This window comes from Ranitomeya imitator, chromosome 6 (genome assembly GCF_032444005.1).
Source record: "Ranitomeya imitator isolate aRanImi1 chromosome 6, aRanImi1.pri, whole genome shotgun sequence".
NCBI lineage: Eukaryota > Metazoa > Chordata > Amphibia > Anura > Dendrobatidae > Ranitomeya > Ranitomeya imitator.
This window is the reverse complement of record NC_091287.1, coordinates 218,534,886-218,558,300: the sequence shown is the minus strand read 5'-3', so window position 1 is coordinate 218,558,300 and position 23,415 is coordinate 218,534,886. Positions and strand designations below refer to the sequence as shown.

Genomic DNA, 23,415 nt, shown 5'->3' with positions numbered 1-23,415 from the left:
AAAAGCAGGGCTTAGCCCCAAAAGCATCTGCTCGCCGCTGCCCAACACTGACTTCAATGGCAGAAGCAGGAAAAGCAGCAGTAACTCTTTGTACAGAGTGAGACTGAGCAAGACGCTGGGACCGACGTCTCTGCTGAGCAGACTCCACTGCGGGTTGATAAGAATGGGAGACTGCAGCGGAGATGGCTCGAGATTCCCCTTGTGCAGAAGCGGGAACTCGACACCTAACATTACCCGCCCTCCTAGGACCCCCCCTCCTTGGGCCTCGCTACGCTCGAAGGCAGCAATGAGCTGTGGGGCCCGAATGTTTTCAGCAGGCTCCCAGGACCTGTCCTCTGGGCCATAACCCTTCCAATCCACCAGATAGAACTTTTTGCCACATACCACCTTGCACCCCAAAATAGCGTTCACCTCGTAATCGTCCGTAGACGAACCCGATGTCCCGGCAGATGACTCGGAAAACCGGGACATGTATACGGGTTTCAAGAGGGACACATGAAAGGTGTCGGTGATACCCAAGCGTGGAGGAAGGGCCAGACGGTAGACCACAGGGTTAACCTGTTCAAGGACCTTGAAGGGACCCAAGTAGCGAGGTGCAAACTTAGTGGACTCAACACGCAGCCTGATGTTACGGGCGGAGAGCCACACTAAGTCGCCAGGAGCAAAGGTCGGAGCGGGATGCCGATGAGCATTGGCGGAGGACCTCATTCTCTCCTTGGAGGCCCGAATGGCATCCTGAGTGCGGTCCCAAATGTCCCGTGCCTCCACAGCCCAGTCTGCCACCCTGGAGTCAGCAGAAGACACAGGCATGGGCACAGGGACACGCGGATGCTGGCCGTAATTTAGGAGGAATGGAGTTTGACCGGTGGAGTCGGCTACGGCGTTGTTAAGCGCAAACTCTGCCCACGGTAGCAAGGATGCCCAGTCATCCTGCCTGGCAGAAACAAAATGTCGTAAATATGTGACCAAGGTCTGGTTGGCCCTCTCTACCAACCCATTCGTCTCGGGATGATATGCTGAAGAGAGATTCAACTCAATACTGAGTAGACGACAAAGCTCTCTCCAGAATCGAGACGCAAACTGGGGACCCCGGTCACTAGCAATTTTGTCTGGCATACCGTGTTGGCGAAAGATATGTTTGATGAACAAGACAGCCAACGCCCGTGCAGAAGGTAGCCGTGGAAGAGGCACCAAGTGCACCATTTTGCAAAAATGGTCGGTGATCACCCAGATAATGGTGCAGTTACGAGACTTGGGTAAGCCCACCACAAAGTCCATCCCGACCATCTCCCAGGGCATGTCCGCCAACGGCAGAGGGTAAAGCAAACCAGCTGGCCGTTGCCGAGGGGACTTGTTCTTGGCGCAAGAGACACACGCCCGAACATATTCTGCGACATCACGAGCCATATGCGGCCACCAGTATGTCCTCGCCAGTAACTCAGATGTCCTTTTGGAACCAAAATGTCCACCCACCCTGGACGAGTGTGCCCAAGAGAGAACCTCCGGTCGCAAACTGGATGGTACAAAAGTCTTGCCCGGAGGCACAGACTCTAGCGAAACCGGGGCCACAGTTCTCAAGCTCTCGGTGGGGACAATAAGCCGAGGCTCCTCTTCCTCCTCCGCAGATGACACAACGGAGCGAGAGAGAGCGTCAGCCCGAATGTTCTTCTCCCCAGAAAGAAAATGGAGGGTGAAATGAAACCGGGAGAAGAATAAGGACCATCTGGCCTGGCGAGAATTCAACCGCTGGGCTGTCTGCAGGTACACCAAATTTTTATGGTCTGTGAAGACTTGGAAGGGAAAACGTGCTCCCTCCAAGAGATGTCTCCACTCCGAGAAAGCCAACTTCATGGCTAGCAACTCCCTGTCCCCGATGGAATAATTCCTCTCTGCTGGTGAGAAGGTCTTAGAAAAGAAGAAGCAAGGATGCTTCTGACCTTGAGCATCCTTTTGGAAGAGGACTGCTCCAGCACCAACAGAAGAGGCATCCACCTCCATGATAAATGGCTTATCAACATCGGGGCGATGTAGGATGGGAGCGCTAGCGAAGTGTGACTTTATGGAGTTAAAGGCCTTGGAGACCTCCTCAGACCACAATTTGGGATTTGCCCCCTTCTTGGTGAGGGCAACCAAGGGAGCTACCAAAGTTGAGAAGTGCAGAATGAACTGGCGATAATAATTAATGAACCCCATAAAGCGTTGCACCGCTTTAAGAGAATGGGGTTCCTGCCAGTCCATCACAGCCTGTACTTTGGCAGGATCCATGGCCAATCCCTGGGCGGAGATGATGTAGCCTAGGAAAGGTAAGGACTCCTGCTCGAACATACACTTCTCCAACTTGGCATAGAGGGAGTTTGCCCGTAGGAGGTCGAAGACTTTGCAAACATCTCTCCGGTGGGAGTCAATATCTGGAGAGTAGATGAGAATATCATCCAGATAGACTACGACCGAGGTGGAAAGCATATCCCGGAAGATGTCGTTCACAAAGTCTTGGAAAACGGCTGGGGCATTACAGAGCCCGAAGGGCATCACCAGATATTCATAGTGCCCATCCCTGGTGTTAAAAGCCGTCCTCCATTCGTCCCCCTCACGGATGCGAATCGGGTTGTAAGCACCCCGCAGATCTAATTTAGTAAATACCCTTGCTCTCCGAAGCCTATCGAAGAGCTCAGATATCAAGGGCAAAGGATACTTATTCTTAACGGTGATGGTGTTAAGACCCCTGTAGTCTATGCATGGACGCAATTCTCCATTCTTCTTCTGCACGAAGAAGAACCCTGCCCCAGCAGGTGACACTGACTTCCTAATGAATCCTCTTGCCAGATTTTCCTGGATGTACTGTGACATTGCCTCCGTCTCCGGGAGAGATAACGGATAAACTCGACCCCGGGGAGGCTCAGCACCAGGCAAGATATCAATAGGACCGTCATAGGGGCGATGGGGCGGAAGGATCTCCGCCGCCTTTTTGGAGAACACGTCTGCATAAGACCAATACTGCTTGGGGAGAGAGGATAGATCTGCGGGTACCTCTGTAGTAACAACCTGAACGCACTCCCTCTGACACCTACCCCCACAAGATTCGCCCCATCCCAGAATTCTGCCTGAGGACCACTCGATATGAGGAGAGTGGTACCGTAGCCAAGGTATTCCCAACAGGACCTCATCAATTCCCTCAGGAATGACGAGCAGAGATATAATCTCCTGATGAGATGGCGACATGAACAGAGTAAAAGGGATGGTCTGGTGTTTTATCTGTGAGGGCAGTGTTGACCCATTCACCACTCGTACCGTTACTGGTTGAGCTAGGATAACCAGGGGTATTGCGTGACGTTGGGCGAAGGCAGAAGACATAAAATTGCCCTCCACCCCAGAATCCACGCAGAGCTCTACCGAGTGGGAGAATGAGCCTATAATAATTGTCCCCTTAAAGGACAATTTAGAGGCAAACGTCGCCGTGTCTAGTGTACCTCCACCTACTACCACTACACGCTGACGTTTCCTCGACCGCTGAGGGCATCTGGTGGCTAGATGTCCTGACTGCTGGCAAACATAACAGACCTTGAGTGCACAAGCGGTCCGGGACTTAGATCCCGCTTGTGACACTTACATGGCCTCATGTGACTCAGGAACCAGGACCGGAGATTCCAGAGGTTTGGCGAAGGTAGGAGCCAGCCGAAACTTCTGCCTACACTGGGCTCGCTCTAACCTCCGCTCGTTAAAACAGAGGTCAATTCGAGTGGAGACAGTTATTAACTCCTCCAGTGTGGCAGGAATCTCCCTAGTGGCCAGAGCGTCCTTAACGTGATCAGCCAGGCCCCTCCAAAATATGGGGATAAGGGCTTTATCCGACCAGTCCAGCTCAGAAGCTAAAGTGCGGAATTGGACGGCAAAATGACTGACCAAGGACTCACCCTGAGTTAATGCCAGCAGTTGGAGCGCAGTATCATGGGTGACTTGAGGTCCTAAAAAGACCTGTTTCAGAGTGCTCAGGAACAGCGGAGCACTCTGCACCACATGATCGCCACGCTCCCACAGTGGCATAGCCCATTCCAACGCCCTGTCCGAGAAGAGAGACACTATAAATCCCACCTTAGCCCGCACTTTGGGAAAACGTGCAGCCAGGAGCTCGAGGTGAATAGAGCACTGACTCACGAATCCCCTACAAAATTTGCTATCACCAGAAAATTTTTCTTGCAGCGGGAGGCGAGATAATGTCGGAACAGGGGTGGCAATGGACAAGGTTGCTGCAGCCACGCTCGCAGCCTGTACAGCAACTGCGGTAACATCCACAGCTGAGGTTGAGCTCTCGAGAGCCGCCAACCTACCCTCCAGCTGCTGGATATACCGCAAGGATTGCTGTTTGTCCGTCATTACTAGCCAGACCCTGGCGCTAGTGTAATGTTAGGGCTAGCGGAACGCACCAAATAATAGGACAGATAGAGTATGGTGCGTTCGCAGCCCGGGGTCCACCGTGCAGAGATGGAACCTGCTGCCAAGTAATGACGGACTATATGGCGGTACAAAATGAATACACACATGGGCTAACCTCACCCTGTGTGAAGGAAGCGAACCCTGTTACGTCACAGGGCCGTGGTACCGCACCAAGAGCGCAAGCAACGAGTTTCAGAACTCAATCCCAAGACACAGGATTTGAGTACATAGACCTCATGCGCTCGACACCGCAACTGAGGTGTCAGAGTGACAGCAATAGAAGCACGAGAGTGCATGCAGTGCCACACTGGCGAACGCCACTAACCACCCAGGCTTGGGTCAGGAAAGCGCTGTGAAAGCACAAGGCGCCGCACTGGCGGTCACAGCAATAAGACGCTGTATTGTGTGTTTACGTGCTGATGGCTAAGTCGGGCGCTAGATAGCAAACATACACCTTCCGCGAACAGTCATCCAATAGGGAGGGTTATTTAAAGAGCGACTTTCACTCACAACACACACACATTTACAAATGTACACTAGCGCATGGCCGTGCAGTCATGCGCAGCTTATATAGTTGCAGCACATTCAGGACCTTCCAATAAAGGACCAATGGGAAGCTGCTACCAAAGTTTTGCCCTTTCAGGACCTTCCTGGAGGACCAATGGGATGTGCTGCAGTACCTGAGCATGTGACCCTCGATCTCCAATGGGAGATCTTGCCCTGGGCATGATCAGAAAGAGAAAAGCAGGACTTAGCCCCAAAAGCATCTGCTCGCCGCTGCCCAACACTGACTTCAATGGCAGAAGCAGGAAAAGCAGCAGTAACTCTTTGTACAGAGTGAGACTGAGCAAGACGCTGGGACCGACGTCTCTGCTGAGCAGACTCCACTGCGGCTGGATAAGAATGGGAGACCGCAGCGGAGATGGCTCGAGATTCCCCTTGTGCAGAAGCGGGAACTCGACACCTAACACCGTTACACTAAACGATTTACCAACGATCACGACCAGCGATACGACCTGGCCGTGATCGTTGGTAAGTCGTTGTGTGGTCGCTGGGGAGCTGTCACACAGACAGCTCTCTCCAGTGACCAACGATCCGGGGAAAAACTTCGGCATCGTTGAAACTGTCTTCAACGATGCCGAAGTCCTTGGGTAACCAGTGTAAACATTGGGTTACTAAGTGCAGGGCCGCGCTTAGTAACCCAATATTTACCCTGGTTCCCATTGTAAAAGTAAAAAAAAAAACCACTACATACTCACATTTCGATGTCTGTCACATCCCCCGCCGTCAGCTTCCCTGCACTGTGTAAAAGTGCCGGCCGTAAAGCAGAGCAGTGACGTCACCGCTGTGCTCTGCTTTACGGCCGGCACTGACACAGTGCAGGGAAGCTGACGGCGGGGGACGCGACAGACATCGGAATGTGAGTATGTACTGTTTTTTTTTTTTACTTTTCCAATGGTAACCAGGGTAAATATTGGGTTACTAAGCACGGCCCTGCACTTAGTAACCCGATATTTACCCTTGTTACAGGTGAACACATCACTGGATCGGCGTCACACACGCCGATCTAGCGATGACAGCGGGTGATCAGCGACCAAAAAAAGGTCCTGATCATTCCCCACGACCAACGATCTCCCAGCAGGGGCCTGATCATTGGTCGCTGTCACACATAAAGATATCATTAGCGGGATCGTTGCTACGATATCGTTAACGAAATCGTTATGTGTGAAGGTACCTTTACACTGATGAAAAGCATTCTATTTATCCACAGATCAGATCTCAGTTCTCTAAGATGCAGCTATCAGCCATTCAAAAGGAGTCTGACCGATTCTGATAAGCAGGGGGAAACCACTCTATAAGACCACCTCTTTGGGATGATCTTATCCAGAATAGAGACCCAAAAATCTACACATCATCAAACTAAAACATACATAAAATTATAATATCAAATTAAGCTCCTTGAAGTAAAGCATATACTTGCACAATGTCACCTTCTGGAAAATTCATACTGGCAAGATCATTTTTTTTTATAAGGGCTGATCTACAAATCTACAGCTTTCTTTCTTATTTTATTTTAAGTTTCATTTTAGTAATAAAAGTTGTCTCCTATGTCCTCAAAGCTCTACCGCCAGACAGGTCAAATAGTACATATATTCAAAATGTGCACTCAGGATTGCAGCCATTCATCATTTGTTCTTGCTATTCAGTTTCACAATGTTCAATTTAGAATATGATCTGTTATTTGGAAAAATATTTTTTATGTGTAGGCGATTTGTCACTGCCCTGGAATTGCCCTCAATTTCCAATTTACTGGAAGAGGATGACCTTAGCAAGTAGGTGGCGTGGAAAATGCTCCACTATTATTGACATTCATATATTCAATCCACACAGCTGTGCTGGGCCCCATTTCACGCCAGGTCAGTGTGCAGGCCATACACCTATGTCATCATGCATTATTTAGCAAAGTCACTGCCAAGGTGTGCATATCATTACCTTATCAAAAAAAAGCAATTAAAATCTTCAAAGAGAGGGATTTCTAACAGTTCAACAGTATTTAAATGTCATATTTCTACTGCAAATTTATTTTTAATGATAACATTTCTTTGTAATGTAAATCAACTCTTCTTAATTATAACATGTTAATCAAATTATTACTCAGTTACGAAATGCTATAAATCACTGGACCACACCACTACTTGTATATTACACTATGGGTAATGAGGAGATGAATTTAAATGATCGACTTCTAGAAACACAGGCAAGTATTGATCTTGAAGGACAAATCTTAAAAAAATCCAAATTTGAATTTAATCCAATAATCCTATATCAGAAATCCAGAAAAGCATTGCAACAATCTGTTTCCTAAAAATGGGAAAATTTATTTTGGCAGATTTGAAATCTACTATAATTTTACAGAAATCCATATTCTCTAGAATACAATTTTTTTTAGCAAAATGGCAGGCTGTGTTACACTAAAATTAAATAAATGTAGGTGTAAAATTTTCACATTTCATTTTTTTAACTAAACCATTGTTTTTCTGTAACAGGCTAAACCAGGAAATTGCAAAGCAATTTTTAATGCCGTTTCTATCTAGTATGTGGAAATAGTGTGCTACTTGATTAAAGTAGAGGCATTAGAATTGAAGGAGATTATGGGGTCTTCATGATTTTTGTAGTTACTATTTAAATTTCCAGAGACTTTTGAGTAACCCAAACTTAAAAAGCATGGTTATTTTGGAAACGTAATGTCTGTAGGAATTGATTTTCAGGTGTAATGAGAATTTAGGACCCACTAGGCAATGGGCCTTGAAAATCAAAAATTATGACTTATTAAGGTGTGTATGGCAATGTAAAACACCTAATAAAGTAGCAAATGTCGGGCACAACATGGAATTCCCCCCTAAATGTCCTACTTTTGGTGATTTCACACCATTTTCAGCTAGCTCTGCCAAAGTGGGTGGAACTGTTTCACAGTTTAATTAACATGTGGGGTATTGCCGAACTCATAATAAACGGGGTAATAAACTATGGGGTCCACTTTTTGGTGTTACCTCTTCCAAAAGTGAGAAATTTGGGCTAAAGAAAGATTTTAGAGGTAAAATGTAATTATTTTTCATTTCACTTTGCATTAATTCCTGTTTAGCAACTGAAGGGTTAAACAATTTCCACACAACAGTTTTAAAGTATTTGAGGGGTGTGTTTTTTAAAATGGTATCACTTTTGGGGAGTATCCAATATATAGGCCCCTCAAAGTCCATTCTCTCAGTGGGTCATGGCATCGCAAATCATAATAGTAAAATCTGCACTAAAATAAGGCACGCTTTCTGTTCTGAGTTTTGCACTGTGCGTCAAAAATAGTTCCTAGTTACATGTAGGGTATTGACGAACTTAGGAGAAATTGCACATTAAACTGAAAGGTCCATTTTTTTCTATTAGTCCTTATAAAAAATTTTAATTTTGGGATAAAACAATATTTTAGTGGTACAAATGAATTATTTCTTTTATTTTAGCTATTAAAAATGTATTTATTCTTTCTACACCGCCCAATGGTATAAATTTCTGTGAGGCACATGGTTTGTAAAATGACTTCACTTATGAGGGGTTTCTGCTGTTCTGACACATCAGAGGCTCTGTCAATGTGACATGGCACCCTCAAACCATGCCAGCAAATTCTGCACTCCAATAAGGCGTTTCTTCCCTTTTGAGCGTTGCACTGTGACTCAAAAATAGTTTTTGACCACATATGGGGTATCAATGTACTCAGAAGAAATTTGATGGTCCATTTTGCTCTGATACCCTTGTGAAAATGAAAAATGTGGGACAAAGTCAACATTTTTGCTGGAAAAAATTATTTTTTCATTTTCACAGTTCAATGTTATAAACGTTTGTGAAGCACCTGTGGGTTCAAGGTACTCATCACACATCTAGATACATTGCTTGCCTAGTTTCCAAAATGGCATCTTTTGTGGGTGTTTTCCACTGTTCAAGCACATCAGGGGCTCTTCAAACGACATTGCGCCCGCTAAAGATTAAAGCAAATTTTGCATTCAAAAAGTCAAATGGCGCTCCTTTCCTTGTGAGCCCTGCTGTGCTCCCAAACTGTAGTTTCACCAACACATTGGGTATCGTGTACTCAGGAGAAATTGCACAAGAAATTTTATGGTCCATTTTCAGCTGCTACCTTTGTGAACATGAAAAAATTGTTGTTGAAAGTACATTTTGGTGGGAAAAATGTGATTTTTCATTTACATGGCTCTACGTTATAAACTTCTGTGCTGCACCCGAGGGTTCTAGGTGCTCATCACACTTTCCTTGAGGGGTCTAGTTCACTTGTGCGGGTTTTCCGGTGTTTAGCCACATCATGGGCTCTACAAATGTGACATGATGTCCTCTTTCAATTCCAGCTATTGCTGCATTCAAAAAGTCAAAAGGTGCTCCTTCCCTTCTGAGCCCTGTAATTTTTTCCAACATGTAAAGTATTGGCATACTCAGAAGAAATTGCATAACAAATTTTGGAATTCATTTTCTCCATTTATCCATGTGAAAGTGAAAAATCTGGGCCTAAATTAAAATTTTTGTGAAAAAAAAGTTCAATGTTCATTTTTTTCCATTAATTACTTTGAAGCACCTGAATGGTTATCACATTTCTGGACTTTGAGGGGTGCAGTTTTTCTAATGGTGTCACTTTGGGGCATTTACTGTCATATAGGCCCCCCATAGTCACTTGAAATGTGATCCCTAATAAAATTGTTTTTTATATTTTGTTAGAGAAATTAGAAATTGTGGATAAAGTTTAAACCCTTCTAATTTCCTACAAAAAATGATGATGCAGATGTAAAGTAGACATGTGAGAAATGTTATTTATTAACTATTTTATGTGGTATAAATATCTGATTTAAGGGCATAAAAATTTAAAGCTTACAAATTGCAAAATTTTCACATTTGTTGTCAAATTTGTGATACTTTCATAAATGTACGCAAATCATATAGACCAAACTTTACCACTAACATGAAGTACAATATGTGATATTAAATACAGTCTCACAATCAGTGGGGTCTGTTAAAGGGTTCCTGAGTTATTATACCACATAAAGTGAGTGGTCAGATTTCACAAAATTGTGATCCACCCGCTGCTTTTAACCCGTTAATTGCCACTGTCAAATGCTGACAGCAGCATTTAACATGCATTTCCAGCAATCTCGCTGAAAATCCACCCTTTGGTGCCGCCATAACGTGACCGCGGATCTCTGTTGCGTTGGCATGTCAACCATAGGTTTCCTGGAGACCTCTATGATTGTCACTGCTGGATTGCTATGAGCGCAACCCGGTGGTCGGCGCTCATAGCAAGTGAGGTATTCTGCTACATGCAGGCGATCTTATCATTTTCCTGCATTTTCCACTATAATTTGCAAAATAAATCTTGCCAAATCAGACAAGGTGATTTTCTGGATTTGTTTTCTCATTTTGAGTCTCATAGTTGTAGTCTACCTATGATGTCAATTACAGGCCTCTCTCAGCTTTTTAAGTGGGAGAACTTGCACAATTCGTGGCTGACTAGGTACTTTTTTCCTCACTGTATATGCTTGTACAGGAGTTATGCCTTTACACTAAAATTCCAGGTGAGGACAACAAAATTGTGCACCTGTTTAATCTCATTGAGTTATCACTCTGTTTTGTGTGCTTTGCCTTCCACTCCAGCTCATCCTGTGTCATGTTATGTGTTAACTCTGAAATGCTTTTATTCCATATTCCAGCAATTCTGAGTTCTGAGATTTTTTTTCATGACACATTGTACTGTATGATATTAGAAAATTCAGGTCAATGTAATTTACTTTTATTTTTGAAAATATCTAATATTTGACGAATTCTAAAAAATAGCAATTTTCAAACATTGAATTAATATACACTTAAAACAGGTAATGATTAGTGATGAGCGAGTGTACTCGTTGCTCTGGTTTTCCCGAGCACGCTTGGGTGATCTCCGAGTATTAGTTAGTGCTCGGAGATTTAGTTTTCATCGCCGCAGCTGAATGATTTACAGCTACTAGACAGCTTGATTACATGTGGGGATTCCCTAGCAACAGGCAACCCCCACATGCCCTCAGCCTCAGTAGTAGCTGTAAATCATTCAACTGCGGTGATGAAAACGTTATCTCCAAACACTAACAAATACTTGGAGATCATCCGAGTGTGCTCGAGAAAACACGAGCAACGAGTACACTCGCTCATCACTAGTAGTGATAGCATGCAAAATAATAAATAACATTTACCATATGTCTACTTTACATCAGCACCATTTCTGAAATTACTTTTTTTGTTAGGTTGTTTTTTTTTTAAATTCAAATGTTGCTTTAGCACAACATTCTTCATTTTCACAAGGGTAAAAGAAGAAAATGGGCATCACACTATGTGGTCGGAAACTACTGTTTGAGCACATGGCAAGTGCTCTGAAGGGAAGGAGCACTTTTTGATTTTTGAAGCATAAATTTGTGTAAAATAGATTGTGAACATCGTGTCAAATTTATAGAGCCTCCGAGCTGCCAAAACATATGTGGGTACAATAGCAGGTCTAAGAAGGGAAAGAGCGCTATTTGATTTTGCAGTGCAATTTTGGCTAAAATAGATTGCAGACACCATGTCACATTTGCAGAGCCCCATAAAAATAATCTTTATTTTTATATAGCGCTAACATATTCCGCAGCGCTTTACAGTTTGCACACATTATCATCACTGTCCCCGTTGGGGCTCACAATCTAAATTCCCTATCAGTATGTCTTTGGAATGTGGGAGGAAACCGGAGTGCCCGGAGGAAACCCACGCAAACACGGAGAGAACATACAAACTCTTTGCAGATGTTGTCCTTGAACCCAGGACTCCAGCGCTGCAAGGCTGCTGTGCTAACCACTGAGCCACCGTGCTGCCCAGAAACCCCCAAAAGTGATCCTATTTTAGAAACTACATCTGTCAATTAATGTAATGGTAGGGTGGGAAAAGCCTCGTGAACCCACTGGTGCTTCCAGAATTTTATAATATTGTGTTGTGAAAATTAAATTTTTTTTCTACAAACATGTTGTGCTAGCCATAAATTTCCCATTTTCGTAAGGGTAACAAAAGAACTTGCACAACAGATTGTAGGACCCATGCTATTCTGAGAACATTAATACCCCACATATAGTGAAAAACTACTGTTTAGGAACACCGCAGGGCTCGGAAGAGAAGGCGCATCATTTGACTTTTGGAGTGCAATTTTTGTTGTAACAGATTACGAAAGTTATATCACATTTGGAGTTGTATTACATTAATCTGCGGAAATTACAAATTACATTTTTTTCCACTAAAATTTTATTTTAGCCCCAAGTTTTTAATTTTCAAACTGTCTAATATGAGAAACTGCTTGACAAATTATGTGATCCATTTTCTCCTTAGTATGCCAAAACCCTACATCAGGAATAGTGCAAAGCTCAGAAAGGAATGAGTGTCATATTGGAGTGCAGATTCTGTTGGACTGCTTTTTGGGTGCCATGTCACATTGTCAAAAGTCCCTGAGGTTCCAGAACATCAGAAATCCCCCATAAGTGATGTCATTTTACATACTACACCCCCAATGAATTCATATAGGGGTGCAGTGATCATGTTGGCATCACATGTGCCTCACAGAAATGTATATTATTAGGGGAGATGGGATGAAGAAAGAACAAATACATTTTTACTATTAAAATGTTGTATTAGCCCCAGATTTTCTATTTACACAATAGGAAATGAAATTGAGAATGCTGGCCCCTATATTTTGTTACACAATTTCTGCTGAAAGTGGGAATTCCCCATATGAAGCTGTACAGGTCCTTCTCAAAAAATTAGCATATAGTGTTAAATTTCATTATTTACCATAATGTAATGATTACAATTAAACTTTCATATATTATAGATTCATTATCCACCAACTGAAATTTGTCAGGTCTTTTATTGTTTTAATACTGATGATTTTGGCATACAACTCCTGATAACCCAAAAAACCTGTCTCAATAAATTAGCATATCAAGAAAAGGTTCTCTAAACGACCTATTACCCTAATCTCCTGAATCAACTAATTAACTCTAAACACATGCAAAAGATACCTGAGGCTTTTATAAACTGCCTGCCTGGTTCATTACTCAAAACCCCCATCATGGGTAAGACTAGCGACCTGACAGATGTCAAGAAGGCCATCATTGACACCCTCAAGCAAGAGGGTAAGACCCAGAAAGAAATTTCTCAACAAATAGGCTGTTCCCAGAGTGCTGTATCAAGGCACCTCAATGGTAAGTCTGTTGGAAGGAAACAATGTGGCAGAAAACGCTGTACAATGAGAAGAGGAGACCGGACCCTGAGGAAGATTGTGGAGAAGGACCGATTCCAGACCTTGGGGAACCTGAGGAAGCAGTGGACTGAGTCTGGTGTGGAAACATCCAGAGCCACCGTGCACAGGCGTGTGCAGGAAATGGGCTACAGGTGCCGCATTCCCCAGGTAAAGCCACTTTTGAGCTACAGAGAAGCAGCACTGGACTGTTGCTAAGTGGTCCCAAGTACTTTTTTCTGATGAAAGCAAATTTTGCATGTCATTCGGAAATCAAGGTGCCATAGTCTGGAGGAAGACTGGGGAGAAGGAAATGCCAAAATGCCTGAAGTCCAGTGTCAAGTACCCACAGTCAGTGATGGTGTGGGGTGCCATGTCAGCTGCTGGTGTTGGTCCACTGTGTTTCATCAAGGGCAGGGTCAATGCAGCTAGCTATCAGGAGATTTTGGAGCACTTCATGCTTCCATCGGCTGAAATGCTTTATGGAGATGAAGATTTCATTTTTCAGCACGACCTGGCACCTGCTCACAGTGCCAAAACCACTGGTAAATGGTTTACTGACCATGATATTACTGTGCTCAATTGGCCTGCCAACTCTCCTGACCTGAACCCCATAGAGAATCTGTGGGATATTGTGAAGAGAAAGTTGAGAGACGCAAGACCCAACACTCTGGATGAGCTTAAGGCCGCTATTGAAGCATCCTGGGCCTCCATAACATCTCAGCAGTGTCACAGGCTGATTGCCTCCATGCCACGCCGCATTGAAGCAGTCATTTCTGCCAAAGGATTCCCGACCAAGTATTGAGTGCATAACTGAACATTATTATTTGTTGGTTTTTTTTGTTTGTTATTAAAAAACACTTTTATTTGATTGGATGGGTGAAATATGCTAATTTATTGAGACAGGTTTTTTGGGTTATCAGGAGTTGTATGCCAAAATCATCAGTATTAAAACAATAAAAGACCTGACAAATTTCAGTTGGTGGATAATGAATCTATAATATATGAAAGTTTAATTGTAATCATTACATTATGGTACATAATAATGAAATTTAACACTATATGCTGATTTTTTGAGAAGGACCTGTATAGTGCTGTGTGGCCACACAGCAGGGAAGGTGCACTACTTGACTTTTAAAGTGCAAATAGTTCGCTCAATTTGCAGTACCCCTAAAGTGCTAGAACAGCAGAAATCCCCCCTCAATTGATGCTAATTTGGAAATTATACCCATCTGGGAATTCACTTACAGGTGTAAGAACAATTTTGAGTTCATTGGGTGTTTTTTTTAGAAACAAGCAATCATTGGATGTTGCATAATGAAATGAAAAATGCAAATATTTATGAGCTAGTGCCCAATAAATTGTATTACCTAAAACATTGTGCCCAACTTATTCTTTTGGGCTCTCCTCACTAATGAATGCCACGCATGTGGAAGCCAACTGCGGTTTAGGCACACTGTGGGGCTCAGAAGAGAATGGGGCATTAGAATTGAGGAGCACAGATTTTGCAGGACTTCTTTTGAGGGGAGCCATGTTGCTTTTCCAGAGCCTTTGTGCTCTGCAAATGTGGAGTCCCCCTGTATTTCCAGAGTCCTGAGTGGAGACTTTTTTTTGTTGAGTAGAATCTTATTGATAGTATTGTGGGATACATAACATTTTGGATCACTTTTAAGGCTTGGTTCACATTTATCTTCTGATCTACACTCAGCGCTAGTGCAAGAAACTGTAGTCAACCATGCTCTTGTGCATGTATAAAAAAGAGCCCAAAACAATAGACTCCAGTGGATCATAAACCAGACAAAGACCAAAGTGAATCCATCTGTGTTAGGACTGGCGGAACACACCAAATGATAGTAATAGGGAAATGAGGTGCATTAGCAGTCCGGGGGCCACCGTGCAGAGATGACACCTGCTGCTGAGTAATAGCGGACGGACACTTGCTCACACGTGGGTTAGATTTCAGCCAGTGTGAATAGAGACGAACTCTGTTGCTTCACAGAGTCACCACAAATGTGCTGCGCCCTGTTAGCAGTCACAGGGTGCAGCTGAAAGACACTAGAGGGATCCCTATGAATCACCCCCACTAAGCTGGTGATTGTACCTTCTCTGACCCTCGGTGGCTTTTGGGCCCGCGCCTGAGGACGCCCTGAGTCAGATGCTGAGTCCAAGCGGGAATTCCCACCATACACTGACAGGCTGTCAGGAAAGCGCACTGATTGTGCACGGTGCCGTATAAGCGAGCACTGCAAAGGCACTGTGACGTGCGCTTAGTGTGCAGATGGCACTGTCGGGCGCTAGATAACAAACATCCACCATATGCGAGCAAGCAACAACACTAAGAAGGGGGATGATTTAAGAGCGACTTTCACACATCTACACACACATTTTCAAGTATACACTAGCGCATGGCTGAGTGGCCATGCAAACCTTTTATAGCAGTAGTGCTACGGGACCTTCCAGATGGTCCATTAGGAGGTGCAACAGGACCTGAGTATGTGACCCCCGACCTCCAATGAGAGGTCATCCCGTGGGCATGCTCAGTATGAGAAAAGTCCCAGACTTAGTCCCAGAAAGACCTGCTCGCTGCTGATCAGTGCTGGGAAGGCAGCAGTAACCAATCGCACAGTATCAGCTTAAGCTAGAAGCTGGCACCAACGTCTCCTCTGAGCAGGCTCCACTGCAGCTGAAGAATGGGAGACCGCAGCAGACATGGTTCGAGATTCCCACTGTGTGGAGGAGGGAACTCGACACCAAACATTCTGCTTCATTATAGCAAATTTTCTATCAGGGGTTTTCTCTGAATCATGTTTTTCAGAGATAAAAATGGATGTAATTGCTCAGTGTAGAGCGCAAGATGAATCCGAACCGAACTTTATTGCAATCTTAGGGAGACAAAATGAACAAAAACAAAGCAGTCCAGTAATTGCTTTTGCATATTTATTTTTATGCTGTTCATTGGGCAGTATAAGTGATAAGGGGGCTTTATTCTTCGTGTTGGTACAATTACAGTTACAGTCATATTAGATTTATAAAGTTTTTTTTCTAGGTTTTGCTACTTCTACAACCTAAAAAATGCATTTAAAATTTTTATTTTTATTCTTTTATTTTTGTGCCAACAGAGCAATGTTGCAAGTTGAGTTGAAAATTATATTGGTGCCATTTTGGGGTACAAATTTTGTGAACACTTTTTACTGTTTTTGTTTTTACGCCGTTCAGTGTGGTAAAGTTTTTATTCTTTGGGCCAGAACTATTACAGTGATGTGTAGCCATGCTCTGAGTTCTACAACATTTTTTACTGATGGAGCTGAGTGGGAGGCTTATTTTTTTGAAGGACAAGATGGTGTTTTCAGGGATATCATTTTTATGTGAATACAACTTTTTGATCTCGCTTTAATATACTTTTTCTTTGGCTATATGATGAAGAAACATCATCTTTACATGATTTTTATTTTTTTGACATTCACAATAGGAGTTAAATAGTGTGAGCGTTTTATAGATCACAATGTTCCAGACATAGCAATACCAAAAATGTGTTTATTTTTGTCCTTTATTGTGTGTTTTATTATATTTTTTTTACCTAGTCCCTCTATAGCACTTTAACCTTTATTTGTCTGATCACTGCAATGCAATGCATTAGACCTGTTAGTTTCACACATGGCAGAATTCCTATTAGACTACGTGGTATAACAGGCCACAATACTTGCCAGAGCCTGAGGTCATTATTTGACCTCCGGCTGTCATGACAACTATTGGCACTCCTCTAGCAACCTCCTAATTGCAGCTGCTAGCATTGATCACAGCATTTTAAGGGTTAAATAGTCATGTGTGGTGCTGGCCCTGGCTGTTACAGCAGGAGCTCGGCTATCAGTTAAGACAAACTCTTAGTAGCGATTATGTTGGCATAAGAGCTCGACCATCTTCATTTCACAAGCGCTGTGCATACAGAATGATCAATATGTACCAGTACATTTATTTGTGAAACCTGCTTGCAAAGCAAGAAGTATTGGTACCTCCAGTGTCAAGAAGGGGTTAAAGTTAAGTTTAGCCTAGTCTTAGTTTCAGGTAGTTTTTGTAAAATGGAAACAAACTAGTTGAAATGGATTATCCTCAGACAACCACAAGTTGAATGATAACTTACAGTATTGATGGTGGTGGCCCAATCGTTAGAACTTGCACTGATTGTTAGATTGGTGCTCCTTTATGTGCATTAGAATGATGCAGCAGTACGTATGCACAGCTACCGCTCCATTAATTCCCTATACAACTGTCAAGCTTCTTTGCCCAATTTGCCACTTATCACACACATAATACACCCACGCAGAAATACATACACATAAATATATATATACAACACAATCTTTAGAGATGGTTTGGTACCACAGTGCCACCATAATAATGTCTCATATACAGTGGCATGTAAAAGATTGGGCACCCCTGGTCAAAATTAGTGTTATTGTGAACAGTTAACCAAGTTAAAGATGATACAATCTTTAAAAGGCCTAATGTTAAAGATAACAAATTTGCTTTGCATATTAGGCAATAAAAAATATTTTCATCTTTTATTTTTAAAAAAATTACAAAAAGAAAAATGGGCCAATGCAAAAGTTTGGGCATCCTGCATTGTTAGTACCTAGTAGCACCCCCTATTCCATGCATCACAGCTTGTAAATGCTTTTTGTAGCCAGAAAAGAGTCTTTCAATTCTTATTAGAGGGATTTTGATCCATTCTTCCTTGGAAAATTCTTCCAATTTTGTGAGATTCCTGGGTCACTTGCATGCACTGCTATTTTGAGCTGTAGCTACAGATTTTCAATGATGTTCAGATCACGGGACTGTGAGGGCCCTTCAGCCTGCATCATTTAAGGTAGGCTATTGTGGATTTTGACGTGTGTTTAGGATTATTGTCCATTTCTAGAAGCCATCATCTTTTCAACTTCAGCTTTTTTTTACAGATGGTGTTATGTTTGCATCAAGAATTTAAGAATTTAATTCAATCCCTCTTCCCTCTACCTGTGACATGCCATCTGGTATCTTGACTGAAACACAAACCCAAAGCATGATTGATCCACCCCCATACTTAATGGTTGGCGAGATGTTCTTTTCTTGAAATTCTGTGGTCTTTTTTCACCACATATACCTTCTATTTTAACCTCATCAGTCCACAGGACTTTTTTTCCAAAGTGGATCGGGCTTGTTTAGATCTTCTTTTGCATACTTCTGATGCTGAATTTTACAGTGAAGATGTAGGAGAGTTTTTTTTTCTGATAACTCTTCCATGAAGGCCATATTTGTGCAGGTGTCTCTGAACAGTAGAACAATGTACCACAACTCCAGAGTCAACTAAATATTTCTGAAGGTCTTTTTCAGTCAAGTGGGGGTTCTGATTTGCATCTCTAGCAATCCTATGAGCAGCTCTCACTGAAATTTTGCTTGGTCTTCCAGACCTTATCTTGACCTCCAATGGTCCTGTTAACTGCCATTTCTTCATTACATTTCGAACTGAGGAAAGGGAAACTTGAAAATGCTTTGCTATCTTCTTACAGCCTTCTCCAGCTTTGTGAGCCTCCACGATTTTCATTTTCAGATTGCTAGGCAGCTGCTTAGAAGAACCCATGGCTGCTGTTTGGCACAAGGTTAGAGGAGGCTGGATGTTTATAAAGCTGGGAAAAGTTGCATCACCTGGCCTTCCCTAACGATGATAGTGAACAAGCCATAAATGTCACAGGCTAATTAAGGTCTGAAACCTTGGTTAAAGTTACCTGAGCGCACAAATCTCCAAGAGTGCTCAAACTTTTGCATCTGCCCATTTCCCTTTTTGCAGTTTTTAAAAGGAAAAAACAAATGACAATATATTTTAGCCTAAAATGCAAAGGAAATGTGTTTTTTTTTTAAATTTTAGGTCTTTTAGAGATCATTATATTGCTTTGAAAAAGCACTATATTGTTATTCCACCGTAGTCAACTTCTTCTTCTTCTTCTTATTTTTCCGTCCGCAATTAATGCGACCCGATCCGCTGCACGCACAGACTCCAGTGAGGTGTCATTTCGAAGCCAGCGTTCCTGAGAGGTGTGCTAAGTATTTTTCGTGTCGATCGGATTTGGAGTTTTGGCGCAATTTGTGTTTGAAAATTTTGTCTCAATGCATTTCAATGGGGAAATTTTGCCATAAGCTTATAATGGCAGTTATTTTGAAATTGCCTCAGAAATCAGCCCAACTGCCACCTGGCTGATTAGCTCATTGATATGCGAAGTCAGACCCAGTTACTATGCCAACGCCTACGAACTCTACATGACCCCACTAGGACACAGGTTTGCCAGATAATATCAGCTCTTAAAGTGACCCGCGCACGAAATCGGACCCTGAGGTGCCAGCCCACCAAATCGGAGGCCGAGGGGCCCCGCCCACCAAATCGGAGGCCGAGGGGCCCCGCCCACCAAATCGGAGGCCGAGGGGCCCCGACCTCCAAATCGGAGGCCGAGGGGCCCCGACCTCCAAATCGGAGGCCGAGGGGCCCCGACCTCCAAATCGGAGGCCGAGGGGCCCCGACCTCCAAATCGGAGGCCGAGGGGCCCAGACCTCCAAATCGGAGGCCGAGGGGCCCCGACCTCCAAATCGGAGGCCGAGGGGCCCCGACTTCCAAATCTGAGGCCGAGGGGCCCCAACCTCCAAATCTGAGGCTGAGGGGCCCCGACCTCCAAATCGGAGGCCGAGGGGCCCCGACCTCCAAATCGGAGGCTGAAGGGCCCCGACCACCAAACCGGCGCCTGAGGTGACCCGCCCACCAAACCAGCACCTGAGGGGCACCCAAGTGTGAAAGTCTTGCAGGGGCAGCCTGGGCACCATTCCAAAGCACTATCTGTAGTTCCTTCAGGAAATACCCATCTAGTTTAATCTTGAACTTGCTTTACGGTTCACAATAACAGTAATTTTGAACCAGGGGTGCAGGGGTGCCCAAATTTTTACATGCCACTGTAAATGTGCATTCCCCCCACATTAGAGGAATCAGTGAACCAAACAATACGTTACAACTGCACAACACATACATTTCGAATAAATAAATTGTAGTAAGCTATATTTACAATAACTGTCAAGCAGGGCAAAAGATCAGAAGTTATAAAGTGATTTAGATCATTGTTACTGTGGAAGAATCTTCAGGGGAAATGGGAGCTTTAAAGAACAAAGTCAGTTTGATAACTTCAAAGCAATCATAAATGTCTGTTCTTCAATAGCTGGTTACATTTGTTTCAATCCCTTAAAAGCATAGTGTTAAAGATTGTACATTATTGACGTTTTTCATTCATTGTTGTATTACTTAGTTTGCCTTTATTCACCTAACACGTTTATGGCAATTTGCTTTGTTATGTTAAAGAAATGATAATGTTATTAATTGTGTCACAGGAATATTACATGTATTATGATTTAGCTAAACTATATAATATCTTTATTATCTAAACATGAAATGCATTTTGTCTTGACAATATTAAATTGCCCTTTCTTGCCTTTATAGACCACTCTAATGCCTATGGAATTTAGCAATTACGCATGATTTACTGATGGCAAGCAATAAATTGCATTCCGGCAGTGACCAACCAGTTTTTCAGTAGCTTTTATAAGGAATACATAGACCACATTTAAGGGCATTTTAGATATGCCATTCATGGGTGAACTATAGTTGCAATTGTTGTGGCTGTTACTGATCATTGGGTAACTAGATTACATTGGGGACAATGTGTTTGCCACTAATTACGGTCTAAGGGGTACTTTTCTCCATGTTGAGAGTGACATGCCTGACATGCCAGGTAAGGAGACTTAGAGGCCGTGCAATGCTCCTCTGGGAAATTTAATATGCAAATTGTCTCTTCAGAGGAAGAGGACTTGAACTCTAGTGCCACCTATTGGAAGTATCAATCTAAAAAGCCACTTTAACAACTTAGGATGAAAACCAAACCAGAATCTTACCCCTGACGAAGCCTCTGCAAGTGGAAACACGTGTTGGGTATCTGCTCCACCTCCGCTCTACTCCTAATGGATTTTTACAACTAATGGCTCCACTCTAATTTATTGGGTATGGGTGGATTGCCCGTTTTGTGCCATTAACCCTTATGTGCCTATCCTGAGGCATAATGTATGATTTGCTCTTTGCATCTTTTCTATCTTTTTTGCACATTGAATAGAGACTGGTATCTGAATTGGAATTTCTTCACAATTGTGCTCCTTTTACCAGTAAGTAACTTACAGGGATGTGTGAATATATGTAAATCTATTTGAGCTATACAATTGTTTATTTGTAGCATGTTCCACTGTTGTATGGTTTGGCTTCATTAATATAGCCTCTACAGCATTGAGCTACAGGTGGCCACGTTTAGGCAGTAATTTACTGTAGAGGCATCCATTATCAACAGCAATGCACAAGTGGATATGCCCTGTATATGGGAAACCCTATTTTTGATATGCTGTCTATATAGGCACTTGACCATTGTGCATAGCATATATATTTTTGGAGTTCAGCCTAGGTGGTTAGCCCCATCATGGGCCTTTGATTAAAAGGTGTCAGGTCACATGTGGGACCATTTTTAGTGTTTTTAATTTGAATGTTTTCTGTGTGTTTAATTCATTAAAATTATATTTATTTCACGCTTTATCTTTGCCTCAGGTGGTCCCCTCCTTATCGCCTATCTCTTCCTCTTTTGTTTTGGTTCTATATTTTTTGAATAGGCTGAGGTTAGATCCCTTTTGTGACTATTCTGTGGGGCCCCCTCAATTCATATACTTTGCAGACATATGTTTCGGTATGTAGACCCTCATTAATGCAAAGCATGAGATCTGATTTGGATGTATGAGAGGCCTCTAACTTGGGTCCAAGGGGTAATGTTTCTCCTTGTGGAGTGTGACATAGCTGACATTTCCGAGTAAGGCATTTTATAGGCCATGCAATGCTCCTACAATGGTCTATAAGACAGACAACTTTGATATAGAGGCCGGACACAGTCCAAAGTGACTCTATAAATTACATTATAGTGAATGGTTTCAACCGGTGTTTCATCTGAATCTATATTTTTGGGGATTTATGTGGAAACCCCAACATAAGAACTCAGCATAGTGCAGAGGATAAATGTGAAATGATTATTAAAAGAGAGGAAAAACATATTATGCTTCCCAAAATGCTACCAATAAAATTTTCAACTCATTCGGCAAAAAACAAGCCACCATTCAGGTCTGTTATATGTTAATGAAAAAATAGGAAGTTATCACATCACTGACAGTTGGAAGTTGCTGGAAAAAATACATGGATACCCCTGCCATCGCCTCTCCTAGATGACATCCAGCAAAATTTAATTAGCATTCACATGAATTTCATTTCTGTAATGGGAAGAACCTATGCAATATACAGAAGTGCAATTTCGTCACAAAGGACAAAAGAATTACTTTACTGTACCCAAAAACTATAAGACATTCTGCCATGGCATGCTGATCCAGAAATCTGTTATATTGCCATTTGGGGAAGAGAAGAAGCCCAAAAGAATCCAAGGCACCAAGAAAAAAATTCTCATTGGGATAAAAGCTAACAATTATTATTTTGTTAAAAGCATACGGCAATAGTTACAAATGAGGCAGATGAATGAAGCAATATTTTGACCATGACAGGCCTTTTTCAAGCCAAAAATTACAAGCTTACAAAAAGGCAGCCATAATAGATGAATAGATTGGTGTTTGGTGCATGAGAAATATCCACTGAACTCTGGAAGAGAAGGATTTAGTTCTTTTATAATAAGTTGACTCTATACCAATTGAGGATTTTTTTTTACCTATCAGGATCAAATGCAAATATAATATAAAAGGCTGAAGTTGATGTCATTTAGGCTCATAAAAGTTAATAAAGTTGACACGCACTAGCTTCCTATAACAAAAATTTAAGGCAGGCAAAGTCAACAAAGTCGAATCTTTAAGTTTTTGACTGGAGCTTCGGACAGATTCAGATGTCAGCAAAATATCACATAGAAAAAAAACGATACGTGCGTCATCAGTAGGGTTGAGCGACCTTTACTTTTATAGGATCGGGTCGGGTTTCACGAAACCAGACTTTTGAAAAAGTAGGGTTTTAAAATAGGAATATACTCACCCTCGGACGCGCCCTGCTTCTTTCCGGCAGC

The 23,415-nt window shown here is 42.8% G+C and overlaps 1 protein-coding gene across 1 annotated transcript in view; it reads right to left on the bottom strand.

The window, feature by feature from the left end:
* Window positions 1–23,415, bottom strand: part of MOCOS (molybdenum cofactor sulfurase) — a 341,896-nt gene that overhangs the window by 52,089 nt on the left and 266,392 nt on the right. The gene's annotated exons all lie outside the window — the stretch shown is intronic.